This window comes from Panthera uncia, chromosome D1 (genome assembly GCF_023721935.1).
Source record: "Panthera uncia isolate 11264 chromosome D1, Puncia_PCG_1.0, whole genome shotgun sequence".
NCBI classification, from domain to species: Eukaryota; Metazoa; Chordata; class Mammalia; order Carnivora; family Felidae; genus Panthera; species Panthera uncia.
Genome location: NC_064808.1, coordinates 1482708 through 1498411, shown reverse-complemented (window position 1 = coordinate 1498411; position 15704 = coordinate 1482708). Strand labels below are relative to the sequence as shown.

Below are 15704 nucleotides of genomic sequence, written 5' to 3'. Positions count from 1 at the left end.
AGGCCATCACTATGGGCTTTTGTGAACATTTGTTTCTTCCACATCTCCCCTGGCTGCAGTGCACCAACCACACTCTCCATGGACGCCTGCCTGGGCTCGGGGGGAGCTGCTTTGGGAGCTGCGGGAAGGGCGCTGCTCCTCTGACAGTCACCATCTGTCCTGAGGGGCATGAGGCGGTATCTCCTTGTGGCCTTGATTTGCATGTCCCTGGGGACTGGTGATGTCCTGCATCTTCCCATGTGCTTATTGGCCATTCATGTGTCTCTTCAAGCCCTTTGCCTGTTTTCAAATCGAATCTGTTGTTGTTGAGTTGTAGATCTTTATGTATGCTGGATACTAATCCCTCATCCAGTGTGTGCAGAGATTTTCTCCTTCTGTGGGTCCCTTCTCACTTTTCAGTCTTAAGTCCAGTTTGTCTACTTTTTCTTCTGTTGCCTGTGCCCTTGGCGACACATCCAAGAAATTGCTGCCCAACCCAGGGTCATGAGGCTTTTCCCCCCGTGTTTTCCTCTGGGCGTTCTTTCTATAGCTCTTACGTTCGGGGCTTTGATCCATCTTGTCTTGAGTGAATTTCTGTACATGGTGTGAGGTAGGATCCAACTTCACTCTCCTGCTCGTGCGTGTCTGGTACCCCCAAGACCATTCCTGAAAATCCCCCCATTGGACGGTCTTGGCAGAATCTGGCAGAATCTTGCCGATTGTTCAACCACGTGTGAGGGTTGACCTCTGGGCTCTCATCCGTTCCATCAGTGTGTGCGTCTGTCTTTATGCCACTGCCGCGTTGCTTTGATAACGTAGCTTTGTCAGAAGTTTTGAAATCAGGAAGCATAGATCCTTCAGCTTTGTTCTTCTTAGTCAGTATCGTTTTGGCTGTTCGGGGGTCCTCATGATGTCATATGAATTTTTGGATGGATTTTTCTATTTCTGCAAAAAAGTCATTGGGATTTTGCTAGAGATTGCATTGGGTCTGTAGATTGCTTTCAGGAGTATTGAAATCTTTTTTTAATGTTTATTTACTTTTGAGGAGGGGGAGGGGCAGAGAGAGAGAGAGGGAGGGAGAAAGAGAGAATCCTGAGCAGGCTCCATGCTGTCAGCGTGGAACCTGATGCAGGGCTCGATCTCACGACCCTGGGATCATGATCTGAGCAGAAATCAAGAGTCAGGGGCGCCTTGGTGGCTCAGTCGGTTAAGCGGCCGGCTTTGGCTCAGGTCATGATCTCGCGGTCCGTGAGTTCAAGCCCCGCGTCGGGCTCTGTGCTGACAGCTCAGAGCCTGGAGCCTGTTTCAGATTCTGTGTCTCCCTCTCTCTGACCCTCCCCCGTTCATGCTCTGTCTCTGTCTCAAAAATAGATAAATGTTAAAAAAAAATTTAAAAAAAAGAGTCAGACGCTCAACCAGCTGAGCCACCCAGGTGCCCCAAATCATACTGACATCTTAATGGGCAGTTCAGTTTCTTTTTGCCCTGGGCCCTTTTCACCTGCTAACCACGTTTGGCGTCTGAAGGGAGAGAGGTCACTGCAGAAAAGCAGATAAACAGCTTGTCAGAGTCTAGTCCTGTGTGGCCTGTCACAGCAGCCGCTGGTCACCCTGGCCCAGGCAAACCGATGCCATATTCATTAAGATTCAGTTCCCCGGTCACACGGCCGTATTCCAAGTGCTTGGCAAACCACACGTGGCTGGTGGCCACCAAAGTGGGCCACAGAGCTTACCAGACATTCCCATCATTTCACAGAGTCTGGCGGAATCGTGTCGGTCTAGATTTTTTGTTTTTAAGTTTCCTCCCTTTATTGCAGGAAATTAACAATAAAAAAGACATGAAATCATACTATCACCGAGTCTGAGAATAAACATCAATTGTGACTATGTTCTCTCTTTTAAAGCAGAACTAGGGGAAGGTTTTTGTTTTTTGTTTTTGAAGAGCCCTATCAGTTAAATTGTATCTAAATACACTTCGTTACTTTGACACATCGGGACTTAGAAGGGTTGGGAGGGAAAGGTCACCCGGAATCTATCTCTTGTCGAGCATCCCGTGGCTGGGCTATGCTGCTCGCTTGACATTGATTGTGTGTTCTGTCTGGAGCTGGAATCGGAAACTGGGAAAACAGATCGATTTAGGGACCAGAGAGCGGCCACAGGAGAGACATTTGCACTAACTGCAGAGACGTGGGCCGGTGTGCTCTCCCTTTAATACGTCTGATGAGCGAACCCACCAGTCCCTTGGGTCACATGGGGTCGAGCAGGTGAGTGTCCCATTTCAGGTGTCCCTGAGTTAGGGAATTATTGGGCTGAAGCAAGACACTTGATAAAAATACACAGTGGGAAGAAATGGCATCTGCCAAAGAGAAATTAACGATCAGTTGTCAATATTTTAAGGGTGAGACTTACGACGGTTACCAACATATATTCCTTTTCCGAGTGTAATTGGCACGCAGTACTCCTTTTTTGTCTTAGGGGCACAACATTGCGATGCGGTGTTTTCATACGTTAGGATGCGATCTCCCTGGTAATCCAGGCACTGCCTGTCACCTGACCGGGGCCACTACCTTGTTGACCGTATTCCCAGAGCTGCGCCTTACTTCCTGGTGACTTATTTATTTATCTTACAACTGGAAATTTGTGCTTATTGTTGTTATTTTTTGTTTTGTTTTAACCATATGCACTTCTTTTTGCTTTAAAGTTTATTTTTATTTATTTTGAGAGGTCTAGAGAGCAAGCGGGGGAGGGGCAGAGAGAGAAGGAGAGACAGAATCCCAAGCAGGCTCCACGCTTTCGGCGCAGAGCCCGACGCGGGGCCGGATCTCACGAGCCGTGCGATGGTGATCTGAGCTGAAATCGAGAGTCGGACGCTCGCCCGACTGAACCACCCAGGCGCCCCTAGAAGTCTGTTCTTTGCAGGTCCCCTTCTCTTACTTCGCCTGCCCCCCTCCCCTCTGCTCTGGCAAACACCAGTTTCTTTCCTGTGGTCGGTTCCTGTTTGGCTTTGTGTGTTTGTTTTGTGTTGTTAGGGTCTACGTAGAAGTGAACCCTACGGTGTTTTCCTCTGACTTATTTCACTTACTGTAATACCCTCTGGGCCCATCCGTGTTGCTGCGGATGGTAGGATTTCCTTTTTTATGGCTGAATAATATTCCTGTGTGTGTGTGCGTGTGTGTGTGTGCGCGTGCGCATGCGTGCGTGTGTGTGTGTATAGCATCTTCTTTATCCGTTCATCCATCGGACAATTAGGTCATTTCCATATCTTGGCTATTGTAAATAATGCTGCAATAAACAGGGTTGCAGACAGCTTTTCAAATTAGCATTTTCTTTCTTTTTCTTTCTTCTTTTCTTTCTTTCTTTCTCTCTCCCTTTCTTTCTTTCTTTCTCTTCCTTTTTTCCTTTCTTTCTCTCTCTCTCTTTCTTTCTTCCTTTCTCTTTCTCTCTCCCTTTCTTTCTCTCTCTCTTTCTTTCTCTCTCCCTTTCTTTCTTTTTCTCTCCCTGTTTCTTTCTTTCTCTCTCCCTTTCTTTCTTTCTTTCTTTCTTCCTCTCTTTCTTTTTCTTTCTTTCTTTCTTTCTTTCTTTCTCCCTTTCTTTCTTTTTTCCTTTCTTTGTTTCTCTCTCTCTCTTTCTTTCATTCTCTCTCGTTTCCTTTCTCTCTCTTTTTCTTTCTTTCTTTCTTTCTTCCGTTCTTTCTTTCTCTCTCCCTTTCTTTCTTTCTTTCTTCCTTTCTCTCTTTCTTTCTTTCTCTCTCCCTTTCTTTCTTTCTTCCTCTCTCTCTCTTTCTTTCTCTCTCCCTTTCTTTCTTCCTTTCTTTCTCTCTCTTTCCTTTTCTTTCTTTCTTCCTTTCTTTCTTTCTCTCTCCCTTTCTTTCTTTCTCTCTCTCTTTCTTTCTTTCTTTCTTTCTTTCTCTCTCCCTTTCTTTCTTCCTCTCTTTCTCTTTCTTTCTTTCTTTCTTTCTCCCTTTCTTTTTTCCTTTCTTTGTTTCTCTCTCTCTTTCTTTCATTCTCTCTCGCTTTCTTTCTCTCTCTTTCTTTTTCTTTCCTTCTTTCTTCCTTTCTTTCTTTCTCTCTCCCTTTCTTTCTTTCTTCCTTTCTCTCTCTCTTTCTTTCTTTCTCTCTCCCTTTCTTTCTTTTCTCTCTCCCTTTCTTTCTTTCTTCCTTTCTCTCTCCCTTTCTCTCTTCCTTTCTTTCTCTCTCTTTCCTTTTCTTTCTTTCTTCCTTTCTTTCTTTCTCTCTTTCTTTCTTTCTCTCTCCCTTTCTTTCTTTCTTCCTTTCTCTCTCTCTCTCTTTCTTTCTCTCTCCCTTTCTTTCTTTTCTCTCTCCCTTTCTTTCTTTCTTCCTTTCTCTCTCCCTTTCTTTCTTCCTTTCTTTCTCTCTCTTTCCTTTCCTTTCTTTCTTTCTTTCTTCCTTTCTTTCTTTCTCTCTCTCTTTCTTTCTTTCTTCCTTTCTCTCTCTCTTTCTTTCCTTCTCTCTCCCTTTCTTTCTTTCTTCTTCTCTTTCTCTTTCTTTCTTTCTTTCTCCCTTTCTTTCTTTCTTTTTTCCTTTCTTTGTTTCTCTCTCTCTTTCTTTCATTCTCTCTCGCTTTCTTTCTCTCTTTTTCTTTCTTTCTTCCTTTCTTTCTTTCTCTCTCCCTTTCTTTCTTTCTTCCTTTCTCTCTCTCTTTCTTTCTTTCTTTCTTTCTCTCTCCCTTTCTTTCTCTCTCCCTTTCTTTCTCTCTCCCTTTCTTTCTTTCTCTCTCCCTTTCTTTCTTTCTCCCTTTCTTTCTTTCTCTCTCCCTTTCTTTCTCTCTCCCTTTCTTTCTTTCTCTCTCCCTTTCTTTCTCTCTCTCTTTCTTTCTTTCTCTCTCCCTTTCTTTCTTTCTTCCTTTCTCTCTCTCTTTCTTTCCTTCTCTCTCCCTTTCTTTCTTTCTCTCTTTTTTTTTTCTTTTCAGATAAATACCCGAAAGTGAAATTACTTGTCACACGTTAGTTCTGTCTTGTTAAGTTTCTGAGGAACCTCCATGCTGTTGTCACAGTGGCCGTGCTAACTTGTATCCCCCCCGACAGCACACGAGGGTTCCTTTTCCTCCACATCCTCTTCGCCAGCACCTGTTGTTGTCCGTGTTTTTGCTTGTGGCCACTCTGACAGGTGCGAGGCATTTCCTTGGTGAGGGGTGTCGGGCTTCCTTTCCCGCGCCGGCAGCCATCTGTGTGTCTTTGGAGAAACGTCCGTTCCGGTCCTCTGCCCATTTTTAAATCAGGTTACTTTTTCTTCTTGATAGTAAGCTGTAGGTGTTCTTTATATAGTTTGGATACTAACCCCTGTCGGATGTCCGATTTGCAAACATCTTCTTGCAAGCAGGGGGTTGCCTTACCGTTTGATTGGTGGTTTCTCTCGCGGAGCGGAAACTTCCATTGGCTGTGATCCCGCCTGTTAGTTTTAGTGTCCGCTGCTCTTGCCTGGGGAGACTGGCCTGCAAACATCGCCAAGACCGTCATCAGAGGAGCTGGTGCCTGCGCTCTCTCCCGGCCTCACACTTAGGTCTGTCACCCGCTTGGCCCGGCCTGTGCATGACCTAAGGTAGGGGTCCAGCTCCATTCCTTGTGCGTGGCTGTCATCCTGGGCCTGGCTGAGTGTCTAGAGTCCCATGGTCGAAATATAAACCTCCCCAATCTGCACGGGCTGAGGCTCTTCCCACAAAATAAGGCCTCAAATAAGAATCAAGGCAATTATGGTCAGTTGTTGGAAGGGAGAGTTATAACTCTGCCAGACGGAGGGTGTGGACTTCAAGGAAATGGTTTTCGTTAGGAAGCAGGAAGGAAGGAGAGGAAGTGGGGGCCGCTGGTCGCTCCCACGAGAGGCCTCCTCTGGAGTCTACCTGTCCCCCAAGGGGATACAGGAGCCGCGGGCCCAGCCAGGCCCTGCCCGCCCCCCGGCTGCCCCCCCCGCTGCACATGCCCATGCCGGGAATGGTGCCAGGCCTCCCGCCGGGAGCTGCGTCTGGGAGGACTGCCCCACGCTCGCGGCCAGACGCCCCTGGAGAGGACCAGGTAGAGGACCCTCAGGCCTGCAGTGACAGACGCGTCTCCTCTCCCAGCCCGGACGAGGCTGGGGTCATTCCCCGGCTGGGCACGCTCCCGGTTCTAGGGACACTTCCAGAGGCTCTGAGGCACGGACGTTCATGTGTGTCCAGCCTGCCCTCCGCGGCCCGCGGTATCTGCGGCTGCCTTGACCTGCGCCGGCCCCACGGGGCTGTCACACCAGCCTCGGTGGATGACCAACCTCCATCGTCCCCTGCCCCCTGGCCACGTTCTGGGAGCCACGCCTTTGAGGGCTTGGGTCCCCCGGCCCGGGCCTGGCAATAGGACCCCGGGCCCGGCAGCATCTCTGGGAAGGTCTGGAGCTGGTCCTGCATGCGGGGCCCTCTCCGGAGCCCTCGCAGGGCCTGGTGTGTGCGGGCAAGCCGAGCCCGTCCTACTCACTCCTTTTTGATGTTTGGACCGTATTTACTTACTTTCACATTGTTGCTTACCACTTACGTATATACCCTTTTCCATCGTTCCCCCGACACGCTTTCGTGACGTGTGATCACACTCTGTAAAGTTCGCCCTTTTCAGGGGGTAGCGGTTTGAGCTTTGCACACGTCTGCCGTAGTGTAAAGACAGTTCCGGCAGCCCCCAGAACCTCCGGGTGTCTCCTCGCGGTGGGTGCACCCCCACCCCCAGCCCCTGGCAAGACCTATGTGGCTCCGGTCCCTACACCTCACCTTTCCCAGAACGCCACACGCATCATGCCGCACGTAGGCCTTTCCATCCACTTGCAGGGCATTGGGACTCATCCGTGTTGTCGGGCCCGTCTGCACTCTGTTCCTTTGACTAGCTCTCCGCTGAATGGACGTACCACAGTTGGCTTATCCCCTCCTGTGAAGAACACTGGGTTGCTTCAGTCTTGGGCAATTATGAATCGAGACTTGTGTGGGTGTAGGTTTTTACTGAAATACCCAGACGTGGGATGGGCAGGCCCCATGGTCAGTGTGTGCTTTCCTTTAGGAGAAACCGCCAAACTGTCATCCCAGGTGGCTGCACCATTTTGCACACGCACACACATGCACACACACATGCACTTTGCCGCCCCTGCGAGCAACGTGTGAGGGCTCTGCTGCTGCACAGCCGGGCCAGCACTGGGGCTCCTCGCCTGCGTGGTGGGGGTTCCAGCCACTCTAACGGGCACGTAGGGGCATCTCATGGTGGCTTCCGTCTGTAACACCCTCGTGAGCAAAGCCTTTCCGTAGCCTTATTCGCCACGGGTACGCCTTCTTTGGTAAGATGGTTGCTCGGATCTTTTCCCCCTTTTTATTGGGTTGCTTTTATTTTCTTAGTGAGTTCTGACAATTCCTTATATATTCCGAATACTGGTCCTTTATCACATACGTGTTCTGCAAACATGTTCTCTTAGCCTGTGGCTTGTCCTCTTAATGTCGTTAAAGTTTTCTTTTAATGTTTATTTAATTTTGAGAAACAGAGACAGAGCGCAAGCAGGGAGGGGCAGAGAGACCGAGGGAGACATAGACTTTGAAGTAGGCTCCAGGCTTCGAGCTGTCAGCACAGAGCCCCCACGTGGGGCTTGAACTCATGAACCACGAGATCATGACCTGAGTGGAAATCGGACGCTCAACTCATGAACCGCGAGATTATGACCTGAGTGGAAGTCGGACGCTCAACCGACTGAGCCGCCCAGGCGCCCCTTGTCTTCTTACTCTCTTAACGGTGTCTTTGAAAGAGGAGAAGTTTTGAACTTTGATGAGGTGCTGAAGTCCGGTGTATCATCTTATGCTGGTACGGATTGTGCTTTTGGTATTATAGCTGAGGAACCACGGCCCAACAAAGTCACGAGGAGTTTCTCCTGTGTTTTTCCTTGGAGTTTTGTGCTTTTATGTCTCCGGGTCTAGGATAGATGCTGAGTTGACTTTTGGTTAAGGTAAAAGGTGTGGACCACGGCTTATGTGTGTTTATTTTTGCACGTGGCTGTCCACTTGTTTCAATACTGTTGCCGAAAAGATTCTCCTTTCTCTGACGAATTGCCTTTGTATCTTTGTCAGAAGTCAATTGACCATATATGTGTGGGTCTGTTTCTGCCCCATTGACCTCTGCGTCTGTTCTTCTCCCAATACTGCAATCTTGATTTCTTTACCGTTAGAGTAAGTCTTAAAATCAAGTGGTGTGAGTTTTCCAATTACATTTTTTCAGAACAGGTTTGGATATTCCAGTTACTTTGATTTTCCGTGTACATTTTAGAATCAGCTTGTCATTTTCTATATGAAAAGATTCTACCGGAATTTGGACTGAGATTGCATTGAATCTATCGATCAGTTTGGGGGCAAATTAACATTCAACAGTATTAAGTGTTCCAGTTCATGAGCATGGTATGTCTCTCCATTTATTTCTTATTCAGTGTTTTTTTTTTTTCCCCATCAGTGTTTTGCATTTTCGGCAAACAGACTTTTTACATGTTTTGTTAGATTACATTTAATTTTTTTTTTAATTTATTTATCTTTGACAGAGACAGAGTGTGAGCATGAGCTGGGGAGGGGCAGAGACAGAGGGAGGCACGGAATCTGAAGCAGGCTCCAGGCTCCGAGCCGTCAGCACAGAGCCTGATGTGGGGCTCAAACTCCGGAATGGAGAGATCATGACCTGAGCCGAAGTCGGACGCTCAACTGACTGAGCCACCCGGGAGCCCCTGTTAGATTACATTTAAATGTGTCAGGTACTTTGGTACAGCAAGGGTAGTGGTGACTTTGACCATAATGGTGGTGGGGGGATGATGGTGGTGGCAGCAGTGATGGTGACGATGACGGAGGTGACAATGGCGATGGTGTCGATGATGATAATAGCAGGAGAGGAGTGGGTGGGAGTGGCCAAGCCTAGATCCACATCATCCTGACTCCAAAGCCCAAGGTCATTCCAGCCATACTGAAATCTTTATAATCCACCTTCCAGCCTCATCGTTATCAGTGGCTTTCAAACCTTTTAATCTCAGGATCCTTTCCCTTTTAAGGAAAATCAACGGGACCACAAAGAACATTTGCTTCTATAAATTAGTTCATCAACGTTTACTCCAATTAAAAAATATATTTAATGATTCATTGAAAAATAACAGTGACAAGCCCATTATATTAACATAAATAACGCGCTATTTATTTTCTTAAATAGCGCATTGTTCACGAAGACTGTATTTCCCAAAATAAAAGTATTTAGTGGAGAGAGTGGAATTGTTTTACGTGTTTTTGAGAGTCTTTCTAATATCTGGCTCAACGGAAGCCAGCTGGATTCTCACACCTGATTCCGTGTTCAATCCATTGCCACCTCGCATGGCTGTAGCCTCTGGAAAATTCCCCGTAAGCTGCAAGAGGACACAGGTGAGAGAGGCGAGTAGCATCGTAGCGAGCGTTGTCATGCTTTGGACCGCTGGAAGGGTCTCAGCGGCCCCAGGAGGGCTCCAAGTTCACGCTTTGAGAACTGCCGCTCTAGATCCTCCGAAGCGAGCGTAGACATTGTCAGCGGCGGGGTGTCCCGGTGTTCCTGCAGGGACACCAGAAGGGCCCCGAGCGAGCGACCCGTGCTCTGAGGCTGCCCTGCCACGTGACCCGCGTGACCTTCCCTCCCCGCGTCCTCTGTCACCTGTGCGTGCTGTTGCCGGGCTTCTCGTCTGCCTCCTGGTGCGCGAGTGCTGCCTGCCGACCGAAGCCAGCCCCACGCGAGAGAGTGGTGGGTCAGGCCGTGCCCTGGCCAGGGGAGCAGCGTCGGAGACGGCCACCAGGCCCGGCGCTGGGAGTCTGCAGAACTGCCCTCCCGGGGACAGTGTCCGCATCCCGAGACGAAGCACCTCCGTCGGGCACCCAGTGGCCGCTGTGGCCGCGAGTCCCGAAGGCGGGTCTTGCCTGGGAACCTTTTCTTTTAGTGCTCACTGTCCGTGTGTCCCAAGGCAGCGGCCCCGGGCCCTCCCCGACAGAGAAGAGACGATTTGCCAGATTCCTCATGGTTCTCCCAAGAGCAGGCTCTAGAAAGCCGGCTCTCAGCCCCTAAGTGGGCTTGCCAAATCCCTTTTGGCCGGCTCGTGATGACAAGACCTAGAGCGCGGGCCCCAGGGAAGGCTCAGCCTTCAGTGCTCCAGGAAAAGCCCTCGCTGCCCACTCCCTCCTGTCTGGAACCAGGTAGGGAGGGCAGGGGATAGGCGTCCAGCCTGGATCTGCTCTGGTCAATGCCTTCCAGGACCCTGAGGCTGTGTCCTCAAATGGAGACTCAGAACAAAAGCATTTATTTATTTAGAGAGGAAGAGAGAGAGAGAGAGGAGAGCACGCAGAGGAGGGCAGAGGGAGAGAGAGAGAATCCCAGGCAGGCTCCAGGCTCAGTGTGGAGCCTGATGCGGGGCTCCAACCCACGACCCTGGGATCGTGACCTGAGCCGAAATCAAGAGTCGGACGCTCACCCGACTGAGCCACCCAGAGGCCCATCGGAACAAAAGCATTTAGAAAGGGAAAGAAGGTCCCGAGCCAAGGACTGGCTCGCCCATACAAGCACTGCGGGTATTCGACGGGCAAACGCAAGACGCCTGAGGTTACCTGCTGTCGTGGGGTGACGTGTGTCCCCCAGGAAGACAGGTCCGCGCCCAAACCCCCAGGGCCTGAGACCGTGACCTGATTTGGACATAAGGTCTTTGCGGGTGTCATGAAGTCAAGGGCTTCCTGCTGAAATCATTCTGGATGATCTCGGTGGACCCTCAATCCAACGACTGTGTCCTTATGCGAGAAAGGAGAGGGAGATTCGGGACAGCGACACAGGAGGGCGGAAGGTCGGGGGCCGACGGAGGGACGCATCCACAGGCCAAGGAGCGCCGAGGACGGCCACCGCCTTCTCCAGCTGAATCCGGCTTCCGGATGCTGCTCTCGCCCGGAGGAGAGGTCAGCAGCAGGCAGAAATGTTCTGGCCCAGCTCCAGGAGGGCCCTGCAGGAGCCCGAGGCGAGGGGCGAGCCAGCTGGCCCCGCCCCTCCAGGCGCTGCCGACCCTCAGGGTGCTTTGAGACTCCCCAGGCGCGTCACCCCACCTCTCAGCCGTGCCCACCGTGGTCCTGCCCCCTTCTCAGTGCTCAGTGCTCTGGAGGGTGCCGCAGGCACTGACCCCACGCAGGAGGGCCAGAACCAGAGTCTGGACATTTATAGGGGGTGTTGCCCTATAAATAGCACCTTCTTGTTCCTCCAGGTGTCGCCGAGAGACGGGAAATGCCACGTCTCTATTACCGGCAGGCGTGGGTCTCCATCAGGGGCTTAGGCGTGTCTTTCGGGAGGATGGGTACGCGTGTAACCCAGCAACGGGCAGAGGCAGGGGAGCAGGGGGGCACGTGTGAGCGCCACCCAGGCAGCAGGCCTGCTCAGGACCCCCCAGCACAGCGGCAGCACCCCTCCCCCTCCCCGGCATTCCGCAGGCAGATTCCACGGCTGGACTTCACCGGTTCCCCGGAGAGAAAGAGACAACGGAAAAGGGCCCCTGCTCTGCGCCCCCCACCTGGCTTGGTGGCTCAGCTCGCGGAGGAAGAGGGCCACATCAGGGGACAAGGAACCTCTCTGCTCCACCCCAGGCCCCACCTCCCCTCTCCGCTCTGGGAACTGAGCCGCTGAGCCGCAGACACGGGTCCACCCCGTCCCGCCCCATCCCGCCCCGTCCTGCCCCGTCCTGCCCAGTCCAGAGAAAGAGAGGGAGAGCCCGCCTCCTGCACCGGGGAACAGCTCCAGCAGCCGGCAGGGCCGGCCTGACATGTAGCCCCGCCTCAGTCCTTCCGGGCTGCCTGGCCCCCAGCTGATGGCCTCACCTCACTGCTATGGTGACCCGCACCTACAGGGAGCCGGGGTGCAGTGGGTCACACGTGGAAAGTGGGGACACAGCGCCAGGCCCGTGGTGAGGCATTGATAAACGCCACAAGTGTTTTTCTGATCAGCTGTTGTGTTTGGAAAGCATGTGGGCTTTGAACTTCTCCTGTTCGGAATGTGGGGAGGGGGTCAGGCTCACCCGCCCTGGCCAACCCCCCAGGTTGCCCTGCTGCTGCCCAGGGCAACGGGATCTGGGCCCAGTAGGAGTAGGGGATCCCAGCTAACTCCAGCGGCACCCTTACTACCTGGGCCTCAGTCTTCTCCCCTGAGAAATGGGAAGAAATCATTATTGCAGCCTGAGCTAGCTTGGAAAGATTGGGATGGAGGCGGCTTGTCATGCCTCTGGTCCAGCTCTCTCCTCCCCCGTGGACCACGGCCCACCAGTGCCTGGCCCTGCAGAGGCCGGAGCCCCCGGCAGCCCACCCCTGCAGGCACCCTCTCTGAAACAGGCCCTGGCATGTTCCATCCTGTCCTGGCTACCCCAGCCCTTGCCAGGGGGACAGCCAGGTACAACAGAAAGGGCGGGGGCTTGTGAGGGGTGCTTTCTGGGGCTGCTTCTCCTTTAGCTGGGCAACAGGGTGGAGGCGTTCGGAGCACAGGGCTGGGAGTGAATCCCCACCCACTGTGAGAGCTTTCTTCCCGGCTCTGTGCCTCAGTTTCCCCATCTGTAAAACAGAGCCGGTCACGATAACGCCTGCCTCCTAAGGCGTTTGGGTGGTTTAACCGACTCAGTGTGTCCAGAGTCCCTCAGCACGGAATGTGGGATAGGGTGTGGGTACATCAACAGGAGGTCTGGGGGAGCTGGGCGATCCCCAAGGACCGAGCCACCGCTGGGAACTAAGGACTGACCCCAACAGTCAAAAGTTTGTTCTACAGCAGGGTTTCTGGAAACAGATGGTTCCCGGCATGGGATGCAGTCCTGTGTGGCGATGGGTTTTTAGCTGTATCCCCGGCCTCTACCCACTAGATGTCGGGGCACCCCCTCCAGGGCCGACACCCTGGGATGTCCCCAGACATCACCAGCGTCGCCTCAAGAGGAGAGGCCACGTCGCCCCCGGCTGAGGTTGCAGCTGCCTTAGCTTTCAATTATATTCCACTCGCTCAAGAGTCAAGGCCACGTTTGCAAAGGAGCCTTTAAAAACCTTGCTTCTCACAGGCAGGTCTGGCGGAATTATCACGATTTGGAAGTTAGTAAGAAGCCCGTGGCCGTTGTTCAGGGACAGAGCGAGCCGTTCCTTCCCCCTGGGTCCGCCTTAGAAGTCTGCTCCCCCTCTGGGGACTCTGGGCCTCGCGGAGCTGGGGAGGAGGGAGGGCCACTCTCGTCCCCACTTCTAGGTGAGGACAGCAGGGCACAGGGGTGCCCCGACTCGCTCGGGCCCCAGCAGCTCTAGGCGGCTGTCCTCTGTGCTCCGCTCATCGCCCAGCCTCCTCACAGTTGTGTTTCCTGCACTGAGCACGGTGCCCCAACCCTGCCTCTATCTGACGGGCAGGTGCGCTGAGGCCCAGAGGAACAGGTCACCTGCCAGGAGCTGGGCGGCATCCCCTTTCATCGGGCCGACTCCCCAGAACCAGGCGAGAAGCTGGAAGGGGGGCCCCCCTGGAAGAGTCCAGTCCCAGCCGTGCAGCTGGACGGGGCACCTGACACCCAGGTGCCGGGGCCGGTAGCGTGTCCCCCTCCTCCCTTCCCATGTGGCCGTCTGGCCATCCATCCCAGTGAGTGCATCAGGTCAGGCTCCACCCTCTGACCCACCCGCCTCTGTCACCTGGGAGGGGGGCTTCCCCCCTCCCCATCCCTATTCTTGGCCGGGTGTCCCTTTGACCTCCACCCTCAGCAGTGTCATTTTGTGAAATCAAGCTGGCTTCCAAGAGCCAGCATCATCAGTGACTGGAAACTTTCCCTACTTTGGCCCCTGGGACCTCCGCCCCCGGGGGCCAACAGCTTTGTTTTCTTCCTCAGTCCCCTGTAGATTGGCCCGGCAGCAAGCAATTTGCCAGGCTCCTGGCCACCACACCCCGGCTTTGTGCAGAGGCTTCCAAGAGCCGTCCTGGCCGGGGTGGTCTCTGTCCTCCCTGCATTGCGCACTGAGCAGACCCTCTCCTGGAGACGGGGGTCCACTATGGCCCTGAGCATCTTGTCTGAGCAGTTCTGCGTGGGAAGGCCTTGCAAGGTGACTCTGGGGGTAGGAGCAGGCAGGCTAGCCCTGGGGGTGAGGGTGGGGGTGGAGGGAGCCCAGAGCAGGCCCAGGCATCACACACCCCAGCCCGTGGCCCCTCTGAGCGCCATCAGTCGCTGGTGCTTCTGCGCCCCAGGGGAACCACTGCCTGGTCTAACAGTGGGCAGAGTGCTCAGGCTGGAAGGGATTTGGTCCAGGCCACCCACCTGCCGGCTGGCAGCAGAGGGAAGGTAGGCATTCCTGCAGGGGACCCCCCAGTGCCTTCTACAGTCCCTGGAGCTGAAAGGGGTCCCTGTGGGCAGGCAAATATCCCAGGCTTGTCTCCTGATGGCCTGGCTGCATCCCCCTGACCTTCAGGCTTAGGGGCCGCCCTTGAGGCACTCTTGGCCCAACATAAAATGAAAAGGTGGAAACACTTGTGTGGGCCAGCAGCTTCAGATTGGGAAGGAGGCTGGGGGAGGAGCCTGGGGTAGGAGGCTGGGGCTCGGATGAGGGTCAGCCTCTTCCCTTGGAAGGGAACAGGTAGAGGGTTTCTGCTTGGAAAAGGTCTGTGCCCTTACGTGTCCTACCTGGTCTGGGGATGCCTGGAAGGGGCCCGGTTCGGCTAGTCTGGGTCTCTGGGGGATAGTTACTATGGGAGGGCCCTGGGCGGTTCAAGACCAAGGTTCTAGAGCACCTCAGTCTGGGGGACCAGGGCTGGGGAGACCCTGGGGCCAGCAAGGAGCTCAGAGCACTTTAGGGCCTCACTCCTCAGCTCCCAGCTGGGGTTGTTCAGGTCTCTTCTATGCAAAGGGGCTTTGGGGTCTAATAGGGTCTCTGGGAGCAGGAGGGATGTCGGGGGACACACGGAAGGAAATCTGCAGGAGCCGGGGCTTCCTAGCAGGAGTCCTGAGTTGCATTAGAAACACGGGGTGTGGGTTGGGGGCGGGTCAGAGCAGACATGTAGCACAAGGACAAAGGGCTCCGGTTTCTGGGGTTCCTCCTAGGTTCCAGGAGCGTCTGTGACTGGGACAAAAATGATGACCATTTCTTGGGCTCAGGATGAGAGAGGGGGTACCCCGACTCCCCTAGGGTGGTCTGGAGGCCCGCATGCACTCTCCTGTCTCTGGCAGAGCCCTCCCGGGCTGCCCCCCACTCACCACCATCAACCCTGCCTGGGCGGCCTGGCCGGTGGCCGCACCCCGGACCTGCCAGGCCAGGGAGAGGGGGGGCCGAGAAAGGCTGGGGTCCCTGCGCCCCGCTCCAGCGCGGCCCTCCCGCCCCTCCCCCTTACCCGCTCCTCCTCCCCCCTGCTGCCCCCTCCCTCCTCCTCCCCGCTCCTCCCCGCTCCTCCCTTGCTCCTTCCTCCCGCTCCCTCCCTCCTCCCCGCCCCCTCCCCTCCCGGCTCCCTCCTCCCTCCTCCCTCCGCCGCCGCTCCCTCCCCGGGCTCCGCGGTTGGATCAGTCCTCTGGCATTTCCTGCAGCCGGGCCGCGCCGCCAGCTGAGACCCGCGCGCCCGGCCCCGCCGGCTCCGAGTCGCGGCACGGTAGGGACGCGGCGGGCGGGGAGGGCGCGGGAGGCGTCCGGGAGGGCCCGGGGAGGGGCCCGGGGCGCCCCGCGGGCCGGCCGCCGGGGTCCGGGGAGCCCTGCGCCGGGAGGCCCGCGGGGGCCCG

The 15704-nt window shown here is 54.2% G+C and overlaps 1 protein-coding gene across 1 annotated transcript in view; it reads left to right on the top strand.

The window, feature by feature from the left end:
• Positions 1–15449: 15449 nt before the first annotated feature.
• The window catches only part of OSBPL5 (oxysterol binding protein like 5), a 53230-nt gene continuing 52975 nt past the window's right edge, over positions 15450–15704 (top strand). Inside the window, exon 1 of the mRNA XM_049641446.1 lies at positions 15450–15577. The gene's annotated coding sequence lies outside the window, so the exon portion shown is untranslated. The remainder of the gene's footprint in view (positions 15578–15704) is intronic.